The 13,482-nt window shown below is 46.0% G+C and overlaps 2 non-coding genes across 2 annotated transcripts; both read right to left on the bottom strand.

Annotated features, from left to right (window-relative positions):
- Positions 1 to 4,345: 4,345 nt before the first annotated feature.
- On the bottom strand, positions 4,346 to 4,428 carry TRNAL-CAG (transfer RNA leucine (anticodon CAG)). Its single transcript has one exon. It is a non-coding gene; the product is annotated as a tRNA-Leu (tRNA).
- Positions 4,429 to 9,198: 4,770 nt separating this feature from the next.
- TRNAL-CAG (transfer RNA leucine (anticodon CAG)) lies at positions 9,199 to 9,281 on the bottom strand. Its single transcript has one exon. It is a non-coding gene; the product is annotated as a tRNA-Leu (tRNA).
- Between the last annotated feature and the right edge of the window lie 4,201 nt (positions 9,282 to 13,482).

Genomic DNA, 13,482 nt, shown 5'->3' with positions numbered 1-13,482 from the left:
AACGCGGCTGCAAGAATTTGGGGTGGATTGACTGAATATGGCATTTCATGTTGTGTACTATTCTTGTATACTGGATTAGTATAGTATCTTTTTTTTGAGCAGCTATGTTTGTTTTGTATTGGTTAAGGAGAAATGTTGTGTTCGTCATGGGCACGCCTATGATGCACACCAAGGGAGGTAGGGAGTGTTAGTCTCCCCCGAGTTTTGGAGTTGGATGGTAGGTGCGGTGACGTGGAACCGGAGAGAATAAAAGGTCAGGGAAGGTGTTCCTCGTGGCCAATGACTCTATATTATTCTCTGTGTATTTATTAAAACTTATCTGCGAAACAGGCACCGTGTGTGCACGATGCAACACACTCCTCCCATGCCCTGAATTCAGAATTTAAAAACCAGCTGTGATTGGGACGCAGGGGACCCTGGTGCCACTGAACCTTCTGCACTGTGAACCTGCTGAACTATTGAAAGCTGCGCTCTTGATATGTAGGGTCGAAACCTTTATCTCGGCCCCTCTATCACGATTTGTTGAAGATGCTGTGATTTCCTGCTTTACCGATTTACTGCGATTTAGCCAACTTCAGGCAATTAGTGCAAGCAACGGACAATTGATCTTATCTATAATTTACAGAAGCTGTTCACATTGTTTTTGATAAGGGTGCTTGGTAAAAAAAAGTCCAAAAATGTATCCACCTCGCAAAAGACACTTGTCAGAAGTGGGGTTTGAACCCAGGTCTCCAAGGGAGACTGCAATCTGAATGCAGCTCCTTAGACCACCCGGCCATCCTGACACTCTTGACTCCAAACTGATGGCTCAATTTCCAGCTTATAAACCAAAATGAGTGCCATGTACCGAGTGAATGTTGTTTAATGTCCTCTGTATTTTCAATTCCAGACCTTCCTGCTCAGGGAAACAGTGGGATCTGAAGCTGATGAAGGAGAGAGCATGGATCATCCTGACAGTGGATCCGGTGGTCACTGCTACTAATTCTCAATCATCTACTACATGGGGTGTGGACATGCTGAATTTTGAGCCAGTGCACATGGCCGGTGGTGACTGCTACTAATTCTCAATCATCTACTACAGGGGGTGTGGACATGCAGAATTTGGAGCCAGTTCAAGATTCAGATCAGGAGGTGCCTGGCTCCATACCAATCAACTCAGTGACTCTGAGACAAGGACTTGAACGGTACAGTTTGAGTCCTCGACCGCCATGCTCAACGCGGCTGCAAGGATTCGGGGTGGATTGCCTGAATTTGGCATTTCTTGTTGTGTACTATTCTTGTATACTGGTTTAGTATAGTATCTTTTTTTTGAGCAGCTATGTTTGTTTTGTATTGGTTAAGGAGAAATGTTGTGTTCGTCATGGGCACGCCTATGATGCACACCAAGGGAGGTAGGGAGTGTTAGTCTCCCCCGAGTTTTGGAGTTGGATGGTAGGCGCGGTGACGTGGAACCGGAGAGAATAAAAGGTCAGGGAAGGTGTTCCTCGTGGCCAATGACTCTATATTATTCTCTGTGTCTCTATTAAAACTTATCTGTGAAACAGGCACCGTGTGTGCACGATGCAACACACCCCTCCCATGCCCTGAATACAGAAGTTAAAAACCAGCTGTGATTGGGACGCAGGGGACCCTGGTGCCACTGAACCTTCTGCACTGTGAACCTGCTGAACTATTGACAGCTGCGCTCTTGATATGTAGGGTCGAAACCTTTATCTCTGCCCCTCTATCACGATTTGTTGAAGATGCTGTGATTTCCCGCTTTACCGATTTACTGCGATTTAGCCAACTTCAGGAAATTAGTGCAAGCAACGGACAATAGATCTTATCGATAATTTACAGAAACTGTTGACATTGTTTTTGATACGGGTGCTTGGAAAAAAAAAGTCCAAAAATGTATCCACCGCGCAAAAGACACTTGTCAGAAGTGGGATTCGAACACACGCATCCAAAGCAGACTGCGACCTGAACGCAGCGCCTTAGACTACTCGGCCATCCTGACACTCTTGACACTGCACTGATGGCTCAATTTCCAGCTTATAAACCAAAATGAGTGCCATGTACTGAGTGAATGTTGTTTAATGTCCTCTGTATTTTCAATTCCAGACCTTCCTGCTCAGGGAAACAGTGGGATCTGAAGCTGATGAAGGAGAGAGGATGGATCATCCTGACAGTGAATCCGGTGGTGACTGCTACTAATTCTCAATCATCGACTACATGGGGTGTTAACATGCAGTAGTTTGAGCCAGTGCACATGGCCGGTGGTGACTGCTACTAATTCTCAATCATCTACTACAAGGGGTGTGGACATGCAGAATTTGGAGCCAGTTCAAGATTCAGATCAGGAGGTGCCTGGCTCCATACCAATCAACTCAGTGCCTCTGAGACAAGGACTTGAACGGTACAGTTTGAGTCCTCGACCGCCATGCTCAACGTGGCTGCAAGGATTCGGGGTGGATTGACTGAATGTGGCATTTCTTGTTGTGTACTATTCTTGTATACTGGATTAGTATAGTATCTTTTTTTTTTAGCAGCTCTGTTTGTTTTGTATTGGTTAAGGAGAAATGTTGTGTTCGTCATGGGCACGCCTATGATGCACACCAAGGGAGGTAGGGAGTGTTAGTCTCCCCCAACTTTTGGAGTTGGATGGTAGGCGCGGTGACGTGGAACCGGAGAGAATTAAAGGCCAGGGAAGGTGTTCCTCGTGGCCAATGACTCTATATTATTCTCTGTGTATTTATTAAAACTTATCTGCGAAACAGGCACCGTGTGTGCACGATGCAACACACCCCTCCCATGCCCTGAATACAGAAGTTAAAAACCAGCTGTGATTGGGACGCAGGGGACCCTGGCGCCACTGAACCTTCTGCACTGTGAACCTGCTGAACTATTGACAGCTGCGCTCTTGATATGTAGGGTCGAAACCTTTATCTCTGCCCCTCTATCACGATTTGTTGAAGATGCTGTGATTTCCCGCTTTACCGATTTACTGCTATTTAGCCAACTTCAGGAAATTAGTGCAAGCAACGGACAATAGATCTTATCGATAATTTACAGAAACTGTTGACATTGTTTTTGATACGGGTGCTTGGAAAAAAAAAGTCCAAAAATGTATCCACCTCGCAAAAGACACTTGTCAGAAGGAGGATTCGAACCCACGCCTCCAAAGGAGACTGCGACCTGAACGCAGCACCTGAGACCACTCGGCCATCCTGACACTCTTGACACTGCACTGATGGCTCAATTTCCAGCTTATAAACCAAAATGACTGCCATGTACTGAGTGAATGTTGTTTAATGTCCTCTGTATTTTCAATTCCAGACCTTCCTGCTCAGGAAAACAGTGGGATCTGAAGCTGATGAAGGAGAGAGGATGGATCATTCTGACAGTGAATCCGGTGGTGACTGCTTCTAATTCTCAATCATCGACTACTTGGGGTGTGGACATGCAGAAGTTTGAGCCAGTGCACATGGCCGGTGGTGACTGCTACTAATTCTCAATCATCTACTACAAGGGGTGTGGACATGCAGAATTTGGAGCCAGTTCAAGATTCAGATCAGGAGGTGCCTGGCTCCATACCAATCAACTCAGTGCCTCTGAGACACGGACTTGAACGGTACAGTTTGAGTCCTCGACCGCCATGCTCAACGCGGCTGCAAGGATTCGGGGTGGATTGACTGAATGTGGTATTTCTTGTTGTGTACTATTCCTGTATACTGGATTAGTATAGTATCTTTTTTTTGAGCAGCTATGTTTGTTTTGTATTGGTTAAGGAGAAATGTTGTGTTCGTCATGGGCACGCCTATGATGCACACCAAGGGAGGTAGGGAGTGTTAGTCTCCCCTGAGTTTTGGAGTTGGATGGTAGGCGCGGTGACGTGGAACCGGAGAGAATAAAAGGTCAGGGAAGGTGTTCCTCGTGGCCAATGACTCTATATTATTCTCTGTGTATTTATTAAAACTTATCTGCGAAACAGGCACCGTGTGTGCACGATGCAACACACCCCTCCCATGCCCTGAATACAGAAGTTAAAAACCAGCTGTGATTGGGACGCAGGGGACCCTGGTGCCACTGAACCTTCTGCACTGTGAACCTGCTGAACTATTGACAGCTGCGCTCTTGATATGTAGGGTCGAAACCTTTATCTCTGCCCCTCTATCACGATTTGTTGAAGATGCTGTGATTTCCCGCTTTACCGATTTACTGCGATTTAGCCAACTTCAGGAAATTAGTGCAAGCAACGGACAATAGATCTTATCGATAATTTACAGAAACTGTTGACATTGTTTTTGATACGGGTGTTTGGAAAAAAAAAGTCCAAAAATGTATCCACCTCGCAAAAGACACTTGTCAGAAGTGGGATTCGAACCCACGCCTCCAAAGGAGACTGCGACCTGAACGCAGCTCCTTAGACCACTCGGCCATCCTGACGCTCTTGACACTGCACTGATGGCTCAATTTCCAGCTTATAAACCAAAATGAGTGCCATGTACTGAGTGAATGTTGTTTAATGTCCTCTGTATTTTCAATTCCAGACCTTCCTGCTCAGGGAAACAGTGGGATCTGAAGCTGATGAAGGAGAGAGGATGGATCATCCTGACAGTGGATCCGGTGGTGACTGCTACTAATTCTCAATCATCTACTACATGGGGTGTGGACATGCTGAATTTTGAGCCAGTGCACATGGCGGGTGGTGACTGCTACTAATTCTCAATCATCTACTACAGGGGGTGTGGACATGCAGAATTTGGAGCCAGTTCAAGATTCAGATCAGGAGGTGCCTGGCTCCATACCAATCAACTCAGTGCCTCTGAGACAAGGACTTGAACGGTACAGTTTGAGTCCTCGACCGCCATGCTCAACGCGGCTGCAAGGATTCGGGGTGGATTGACTGAATGTGGCATTTCTTGTTGTGTACCATTCTTGTATACTGGATTAGTATAGTATCTTTTTTTTGAGCAGCTATGTTTGTTTTGTATTGGTTAAGGAGAAATGTTGTGTTCGTTATGGGCACGCCTATGATGCACACCAAGGGAGGTAGGGAGTGTTAGTCTCTCCCGAGTTTTGGAGTTGGATGGTAGGCGCGGTGACGTTGAACCGGAGAGAATAAAAGGTCAGGGAAGGTGTTCCTCATGGCCAATGACTCTATATTATTCTCTGTGTATTTATTAAAACTTATCTGCGAAACAGGCACTGTGTGCACGATGCAACACACCCCTCCCATGCCCTGAATACAGAAGTTAAAAACCAGCTGTGATTGGGATGCCGGGGACCCTGGTGCCACTGAACCTTCTGCACTGTGAACCTGCTGAACTATTGACAGCTGTGCTTTTGATATGTAGGGTCGAAACCTTTAATTTGGCCCCTCTATCACGATTTGTTGAAGATGCTGTGATTTCCTGCTTTACCGTTTACTGCGATTTAGCCAACTTCAGGCAATTAGTGCAAGCAACGGACAATAGATCTTATCGATAATTTACAGAAACTGTTGACATTGTTTTTGATACGGGTGCTTGGAAAAAAAATTCCAAAACTGTATCCACCTCGCAAAAGACACTTATCAGAAGTGGGATTCAAACCCACGCCTCCAAAGGAGACTGCGACCTGAACTCAGCACCTTAGACCACTCGGCCATCCTGACACTCTTGACACTGCACTGATGGCTCAATTTCCAGCTTATAAACCAAAATGAGTGCCATGTACTGAGTAAATGTTGTTTAATGTCCTCTGTATTTTCAATTCCAGACCTTCCTGCTCAGGGACACAGTGGGATCTGAAGCTGATGAAGGAGAGAGGATGGATCATCCTGACAGTGGATCCGGTGGTGACTGCTACTAATTGTCAATCATCTACTACATGGGGTGTGGACATGCTGAATTTTGAGCCAGTGCACATGGCCGGTGGTGACTGCTATTAATTCTCAATCATCTACTACAGGGGGTGTGGACATGCAGAATTTGGAGCCAGTTCAAGATTCAGATCAGGAGGTGCCTGACTCCATACCAATCAACTCAGTGCCTCTGAGACAAGGACTTGAACGGTACAGTTTGAGTCCTCGACCGCCATGCTCAAAGCGGCTGCAAGGATTCGGGGTGGATTGACTGAATGTGGCATTTCATGTTGTGTACCATTCTTGTATACTGGATTAGTATAGTATCTTTTTTTTGAGCAGCTATGTTTGTTTTGTATTGGTTAAGGAGAAATGTTGTGTTCGTTATGGGCACGCCTATGATGCACACCAAGGGAGGTAGGGAGTGTTAGTCTCCCCCGAGTTTTGGAGTTGGATGGTAGGCGCGGTGACGTGGAACCGGAGAGAATAAAAGGTCAGGGAAGGTGTTCCTCGTGGCCAATGACTCTATATTATTCTCTGTGTATTTATTAAAACTTATCTGCGAAACAGGCACCGTGTGTGCACGATGCAACACACCCCTCCCATGCCCTGAATACAGAAGTTAAAAACCAGCTGTGATTGGGACGCAGGGGACCCTGGTGCCACTGAACCTTCTGCACTGTGAACCTGCTGAACTATTGACAGCTGCGCTCTTGATATGTAGGGTCGAAACCTTTATCTCTGCCCCTCTATCACGATTTGTTGAAGATGCTGTGATTTCCCGCTTTACCGATTTACTGCGATTTAGCCAACTTCAGGAAATTAGTGCAAGCAACGGACAATAGATCTTATCGATAATTTACAGAAACTGTTGACATTGTTTTTGATACGGGTGCTTGGAAAAAAAAAGTCCAAAAATGTATCCACCTCGCAAAAGACACTTGTCAGAAGTGGGATTCGAACACACGCATCCAAAGCAGACTGCGACCTGAACGCAGCGCCTTAGACCACTCGGCCATCCTGACACTCTAGACACTGCACTGATGGCTCAATTTCCAGCTTATAAACCAAAATGAGTGCCATGTACTGAGTGAATGTTGTTTAATGTCCTCTGTATTTTCAATTCCAGACCTTCCTGCTCAGGGAAACAGTGGGATCTGAAGCTGATGAAGGAGAGAGGATGGATCATCCTGACAGTGAATCCGGTGGTGACTGCTACTAATTCTCAATCATCGACTACATGGGGTGTGGACATGCAGTAGTTTGAGCCAGTGCACATGGCCGGTGGTGACTGCTACTAATTCTCAATCATCTACTACAAGGGGTGTGGACATGCAGAATTTGGAGCCAGTTCAAGATTCAGATCAGGAGGTGCCTGGCTCCATACCAATCAACTCAGTGCCTCTGAGACAAGGACTTGAACGGTACAGTTTGAGTCCTCGACCGCCATGCTCAACGTGGCTGCAAGGATTCGGGGTGGATTGACTGAATGTGGCATTTCTTGTTGTGTACTATTCTTGTATACTGGATTAGTATAGTATCTTTTTTTTTTAGCAGCTCTGTTTGTTTTGTATTGGTTAAGGAGAAATGTTGTGTTCGTCATGGGCACGCCTATGATGCACACCAAGGGAGGTAGGGAGTGTTAGTCTCCCCCAACTTTTGGAGTTGGATGGTAGGCGCGGTGACGTGGAACCGGAGAGAATTAAAGGCCAGGGAAGGTGTTCCTCGTGGCCAATGACTCTATATTATTCTCTGTGTATTTATTAAAACTTATCTGCGAAACAGGCACCGTGTGTGCACGATGCAACACACCCCTCCCATGCCCTGAATACAGAAGTTAAAAACCAGCTGTGATTGGGACGCAGGGGACCCTGGCGCCACTGAACCTTCTGCACTGTGAACCTGCTGAACTATTGACAGCTGCGCTCTTGATATGTAGGGTCGAAACCTTTATCTCTGCCCCTCTATCACGATTTGTTGAAGATGCTGTGATTTCCCGCTTTACCGATTTACTGCTATTTAGCCAACTTCAGGAAATTAGTGCAAGCAACGGACAATAGATCTTATCGATAATTTACAGAAACTGTTGACATTGTTTTTGATACGGGTGCTTGGAAAAAAAAAGTCCAAAAATGTATCCACCTCGCAAAAGACACTTGTCAGAAGGAGGATTCGAACCCACGCCTCCAAAGGAGACTGCGACCTGAACGCAGCACCTGAGACCACTCGGCCATCCTGACACTCTTGACACTGCACTGATGGCTCAATTTCCAGCTTATAAACCAAAATGACTGCCATGTACTGAGTGAATGTTGTTTAATGTCCTCTGTATTTTCAATTCCAGACCTTCCTGCTCAGGAAAACAGTGGGATCTGAAGCTGATGAAGGAGAGAGGATGGATCATTCTGACAGTGAATCCGGTGGTGACTGCTTCTAATTCTCAATCATCGACTACTTGGGGTGTGGACATGCAGAAGTTTGAGCCAGTGCACATGGCCGGTGGTGACTGCTACTAATTCTCAATCATCTACTACAAGGGGTGTGGACATGCAGAATTTGGAGCCAGTTCAAGATTCAGATCAGGAGGTGCCTGGCTCCATACCAATCAACTCAGTGCCTCTGAGACAAGGACTTGAACGGTACAGTTTGAGTCCTCGACCGCCATGCTCAACGCGGCTGCAAGGATTCGGGGTGGATTGACTGAATGTGGTATTTCTTGTTGTGTACTATTCCTGTATACTGGATTAGTATAGTATCTTTTTTTTGAGCAGCTATGTTTGTTTTGTATTGGTTAAGGAGAAATGTTGTGTTCGTCATGGGCACGCCTATGATGCACACCAAGGGAGGTAGGGAGTGTTAGTCTCCCCTGAGTTTTGGAGTTGGATGGTAGGCGCGGTGACGTGGAACCGGAGAGAATAAAAGGTCAGGGAAGGTGTTCCTCGTGGCCAATGACTCTATATTATTCTCTGAGTATTTATTAAAACTTATCTGCGAAACAGGCACCGTGTGTGCACGATGCAACACACCACTCCCATGCCCTGAATACAGAAGTTAAAAACCAGCTGTGATTGGGACGCAGGGGACCCTGGTGCCACTGAACCTTCTGCACTGTGAACCTGCTGAACTATCGACAGCTGCGCTCTTGATATGTAGGGTCGAAACCTTTATCTCTGCCCCTCTATCACGATTTGTTGAAGATGCTGTGATTTCCCGCTTTACCGATTTACTGCGATTTAGCCAACTTCAGGAAATTAGTGCAAGCAACGGACAATAGATCTTATCGATAATTTACAGAAACTGTTGACATTGTTTTTGATACGGGTGTTTGGAAAAAAAAAGTCCAAAAATGTATCCACCTCGCAAAAGACACTTGTCAGAAGTGGGATTCGAACCCACGCCTCCAAAGGAGACTGCGACCTGAACGCAGCTCCTTAGACCACTCGGCCATCCTGACACTCTTGACACTGCACTGATGGCTCAATTTCCAGCTTATAAACCAAAATGAGTGCCATGTACTGAGTGAATGTTGTTTAATGTCCTCTGTATTTTCAATTCCAGACCTTCCTGCTCAGGGAAACAGTGGGATCTGAAGCTGATGAAGGAGAGAGGATGGATCATCCTGACAGTGGATCCGGTGGTGACTGCTACTAATTCTCAATCATCTACTACATGGGGTGTGGACATGCTGAATTTTGAGCCAGTGCACATGGCGGGTGGTGACTGCTACTAATTCTCAATCATCTACTACAGGGGGTGTGGACATGCAGAATTTGGAGCCAGTTCAAGATTCAGATCAGGAGGTGCCTGGCTCCATACCAATCAACTCAGTGCCTCTGAGACAAGGACTTGAACGGTACAGTTTGAGTCCTCGACCGCCATGCTCAACGCGGCTGCAAGGATTCGGGGTGGATTGACTGAATGTGGCATTTCTTGTTGTGTACCATTCTTGTATACTGGATTAGTATAGTATCTTTTTTTTGAGCAGCTATGTTTGTTTTGTATTGGTTAAGGAGAAATGTTGTGTTCGTTATGGGCACGCCTATGATGCACACCAAGGGAGGTAGGGAGTGTTAGTCTCCCCCGAGTTTTGGAGTTGGATGGTAGGCGCGGTGACGTTGAACCGGAGAGAATAAAAGGTCAGGGAAGGTGTTCCTCATGGCCAATGACTCTATATTATTCTCTGTGTATTTATTAAAACTTATCTGCGAAACAGGCACTGTGTGCACGATGCAACACACCCCTCCCATGCCCTGAATACAGAAGTTAAAAACCAGCTGTGATTGGGATGCAGGGGACCCTGGTGCCACTGAACCTTCTGCACTGTGAACCTGCTGAACTATTGACAGCTGTGCTTTTGATATGTAGGGTCGAAACCTTTAATTTGGCCCCTCTATCACGATTTGTTGAAGATGCTGTGATTTCCTGCTTTACCGTTTACTGCGATTTAGCCAACTTCAGGCAATTAGTGCAAGCAACGGACAATAGATCTTATCGATAATTTACAGAAACTGTTGACATTGTTTTTGATACGGGTGCTTGGAAAAAAAATTCCAAAACTGTATCCACCTCGCAAAAGACACTTATCAGAAGTGGGATTCAAACCCACGCCTCCAAAGGAGACTGCGACCTGAACTCAGCACCTTAGACCACTCGGCCATCCTGACACTCTTGACACTGCACTGATGGCTCAATTTCCAGCTTATAAACCAAAATGAGTGCCATGTACTGAGTAAATGTTGTTTAATGTCCTCTGTATTTTCAATTCCAGACCTTCCTGCTCAGGGACACAGTGGGATCTGAAGCTGATGAAGGAGAGAGGATGGATCATCCTGACAGTGGATCCGGTGGTGACTGCTACTAATTGTCAATCATCTACTACATGGGGTGTGGACATGCTGAATTTTGAGCCAGTGCACATGGCCGGTGGTGACTGCTATTAATTCTCAATCATCTACTACAGGGGGTGTGGACATGCAGAATTTGGAGCCAGTTCAAGATTCAGATCAGGAGGTGCCTGACTCCATACCAATCAACTCAGTGCCTCTGAGACAAGGACTTGAACGGTACAGTTTGAGTCCTCGACCGCCATGCTCAAAGCGGCTGCAAGGATTCGGGGTGGATTGACTGAATGTGGCATTTCATGTTGTGTACCATTCTTGTATACTGGATTAGTATAGTATCTTTTTTTTGAGCAGCTATGTTTGTTTTGTATTGGTTAAGGAGAAATGTTGTGTTCGTTATGGGCACGCCTATGATGCACACCAAGGGAGGTAGGGAGTGTTAGTCTCCCCCGAGTTTTGGAGTTGGATGGTAGGCGCGGTGACGTGGAACCGGAGAGAATAAAAGGGCAGGGAAGGTGTTCCTCGTGGCCAATGACTCTATATTATTCTCTGTGTATTTATTAAAACTTATCTGCGAAACAGGCACCGTGTGTGCACAATGCAACACACCCCTCCCATGCCCTGAATACAGAAGTTAAAAACCAGCTGTGATTGGGACGCAGGGGACCCTGGTGCCACTGAACCTTCTGCACTGTGAACCTGCTGAACTATTGACAGCTGCGCTCTTGATATGTAGGGTCGAAACCTTTATCTCTGCCCCTCTATCACGATTTGTTGAAGATGCTGTGATTTCCCGCTTTACCGATTTACTGCGATTTAGCCAACTTCAGGAAATTAGTGCAAGCAACGGACAATAGATCTTATCGATAATTTACAGAAACTGTTGACATTGTTTTTGATACGGGTGCTTGGAAAAAAAAAGTCCAAAAATGTATCCACCTCGCAAAAGACACTTGTCAGAAGTGGGATTCGAACACACGCATCCAAAGCAGACTGCGACCTGAACGCAGCGCCTTAGACCACTCGGCCATCCTGACACTCTAGACACTGCACTGATGGCTCAATTTCCAGCTTATAAACCAAAATGAGTGCCATGTACTGAGTGAATGTTGTTTAATGTCCTCTGTATTTTCAATTCCAGACCTTCCTGCTCAGGGAAACAGTGGGATCTGAAGCTGATGAAGGAGAGAGGATGGATCATCCTGACAGTGAATCCGGTGGTGACTGCTACTAATTCTCAATCATCGACTACATGGGGTGTGGACATGCAGTAGTTTGAGCCAGTGCACATGGCCGGTGGTGACTGCTACTAATTCTCAATCATCTACTACAAGGGGTGTGGACATGCAGAATTTGGAGCCAGTTCAAGATTCAGATCAGGAGGTGCCTGGCTCCATACCAATCAACTCAGTGCCTCTGAGACAAGGACTTGAACGGTACAGTTTGAGTCCTCGACCGCCATGCTCAACGTGGCTGCAAGGATTCGGGGTGGATTGACTGAATGTGGCATTTCTTGTTGTGTACTATTCTTGTATACTGGATTAGTATAGTATCTTTTTTTTTTAGCAGCTCTGTTTGTTTTGTATTGGTTAAGGAGAAATGTTGTGTTCGTCATGGGCACGCCTATGATGCACACCAAGGGAGGTAGGGAGTGTTAGTCTCCCCCAACTTTTGGAGTTGGATGGTAGGCGCGGTGACGTGGAACCGGAGAGAATTAAAGGCCAGGGAAGGTGTTCCTCGTGGCCAATGACTCTATATTATTCTCTGTGTATTTATTAAAACTTATCTGCGAAACAGGCACCGTGTGTGCACGATGCAACACACCCCTCCCATGCCCTGAATACAGAAGTTAAAAACCAGCTGTGATTGGGACGCAGGGGACCCTGGCGCCACTGAACCTTCTGCACTGTGAACCTGCTGAACTATTGACAGCTGCGCTCTTGATATGTAGGGTCGAAACCTTTATCTCTGCCCCTCTATCACGATTTGTTGAAGATGCTGTGATTTCCCGCTTTACCGATTTACTGCTATTTAGCCAACTTCAGGAAATTAGTGCAAGCAACGGACAATAGATCTTATCGATAATTTACAGAAACTGTTGACATTGTTTTTGATACGGGTGCTTGGAAAAAAAAAGTCAAAAAATGTATCCACCTCGCAAAAGACACTTGTCAGAAGGAGGATTCGAACCCACGCCTCCAAAGGAGACTGCGACCTGAACGCAGCACCTGAGACCACTCGGCCATCCTGACACTCTTGACACTGCACTGATGGCTCAATTTCCAGCTTATAAACCAAAATGACTGCCATGTACTGAGTGAATGTTGTTTAATGTCCTCTGTATTTTCAATTCCAGACCTTCCTGCTCAGGAAAACAGTGGGATCTGAAGCTGATGAAGGAGAGAGGATGGATCATTCTGACAGTGAATCCGGTGGTGACTGCTTCTAATTCTCAATCATCGACTACTTGGGGTGTGGACATGCAGAAGTTTGAGCCAGTGCACATGGCCGGTGGTGACTGCTACTAATTCTCAATCATCTACTACAAGGGGTGTGGACATGCAGAATTTGGAGCCAGTTCAAGATTCAGATCAGGAGGTGCCTGGCTCCATACCAATCAACTCAGTGCCTCTGAGACAAGGACTTGAACGGTACAGTTTGAGTCCTCGACCGCCATGCTCAACGCGGCTGCAAGGATTCGGGGTGGATTGACTGAATGTGGTATTTCTTGTTGTGTACTATTCCTGTATACTGGATTAGTATAGTATCTTTTTTTTGAGCAGCTATGTTTGTTTTGTATTGGTTAAGGAGAAA

This window comes from Pleurodeles waltl, unplaced genomic scaffold (genome assembly GCF_031143425.1).
Source record: "Pleurodeles waltl isolate 20211129_DDA unplaced genomic scaffold, aPleWal1.hap1.20221129 scaffold_39, whole genome shotgun sequence".
In the NCBI taxonomy this organism is placed as follows: Eukaryota; Metazoa; Chordata; class Amphibia; order Caudata; family Salamandridae; genus Pleurodeles; species Pleurodeles waltl.
The sequence above is the reverse complement of the archived record's forward strand: the minus strand, read 5'-3'. Positions and strand labels throughout refer to the sequence as shown.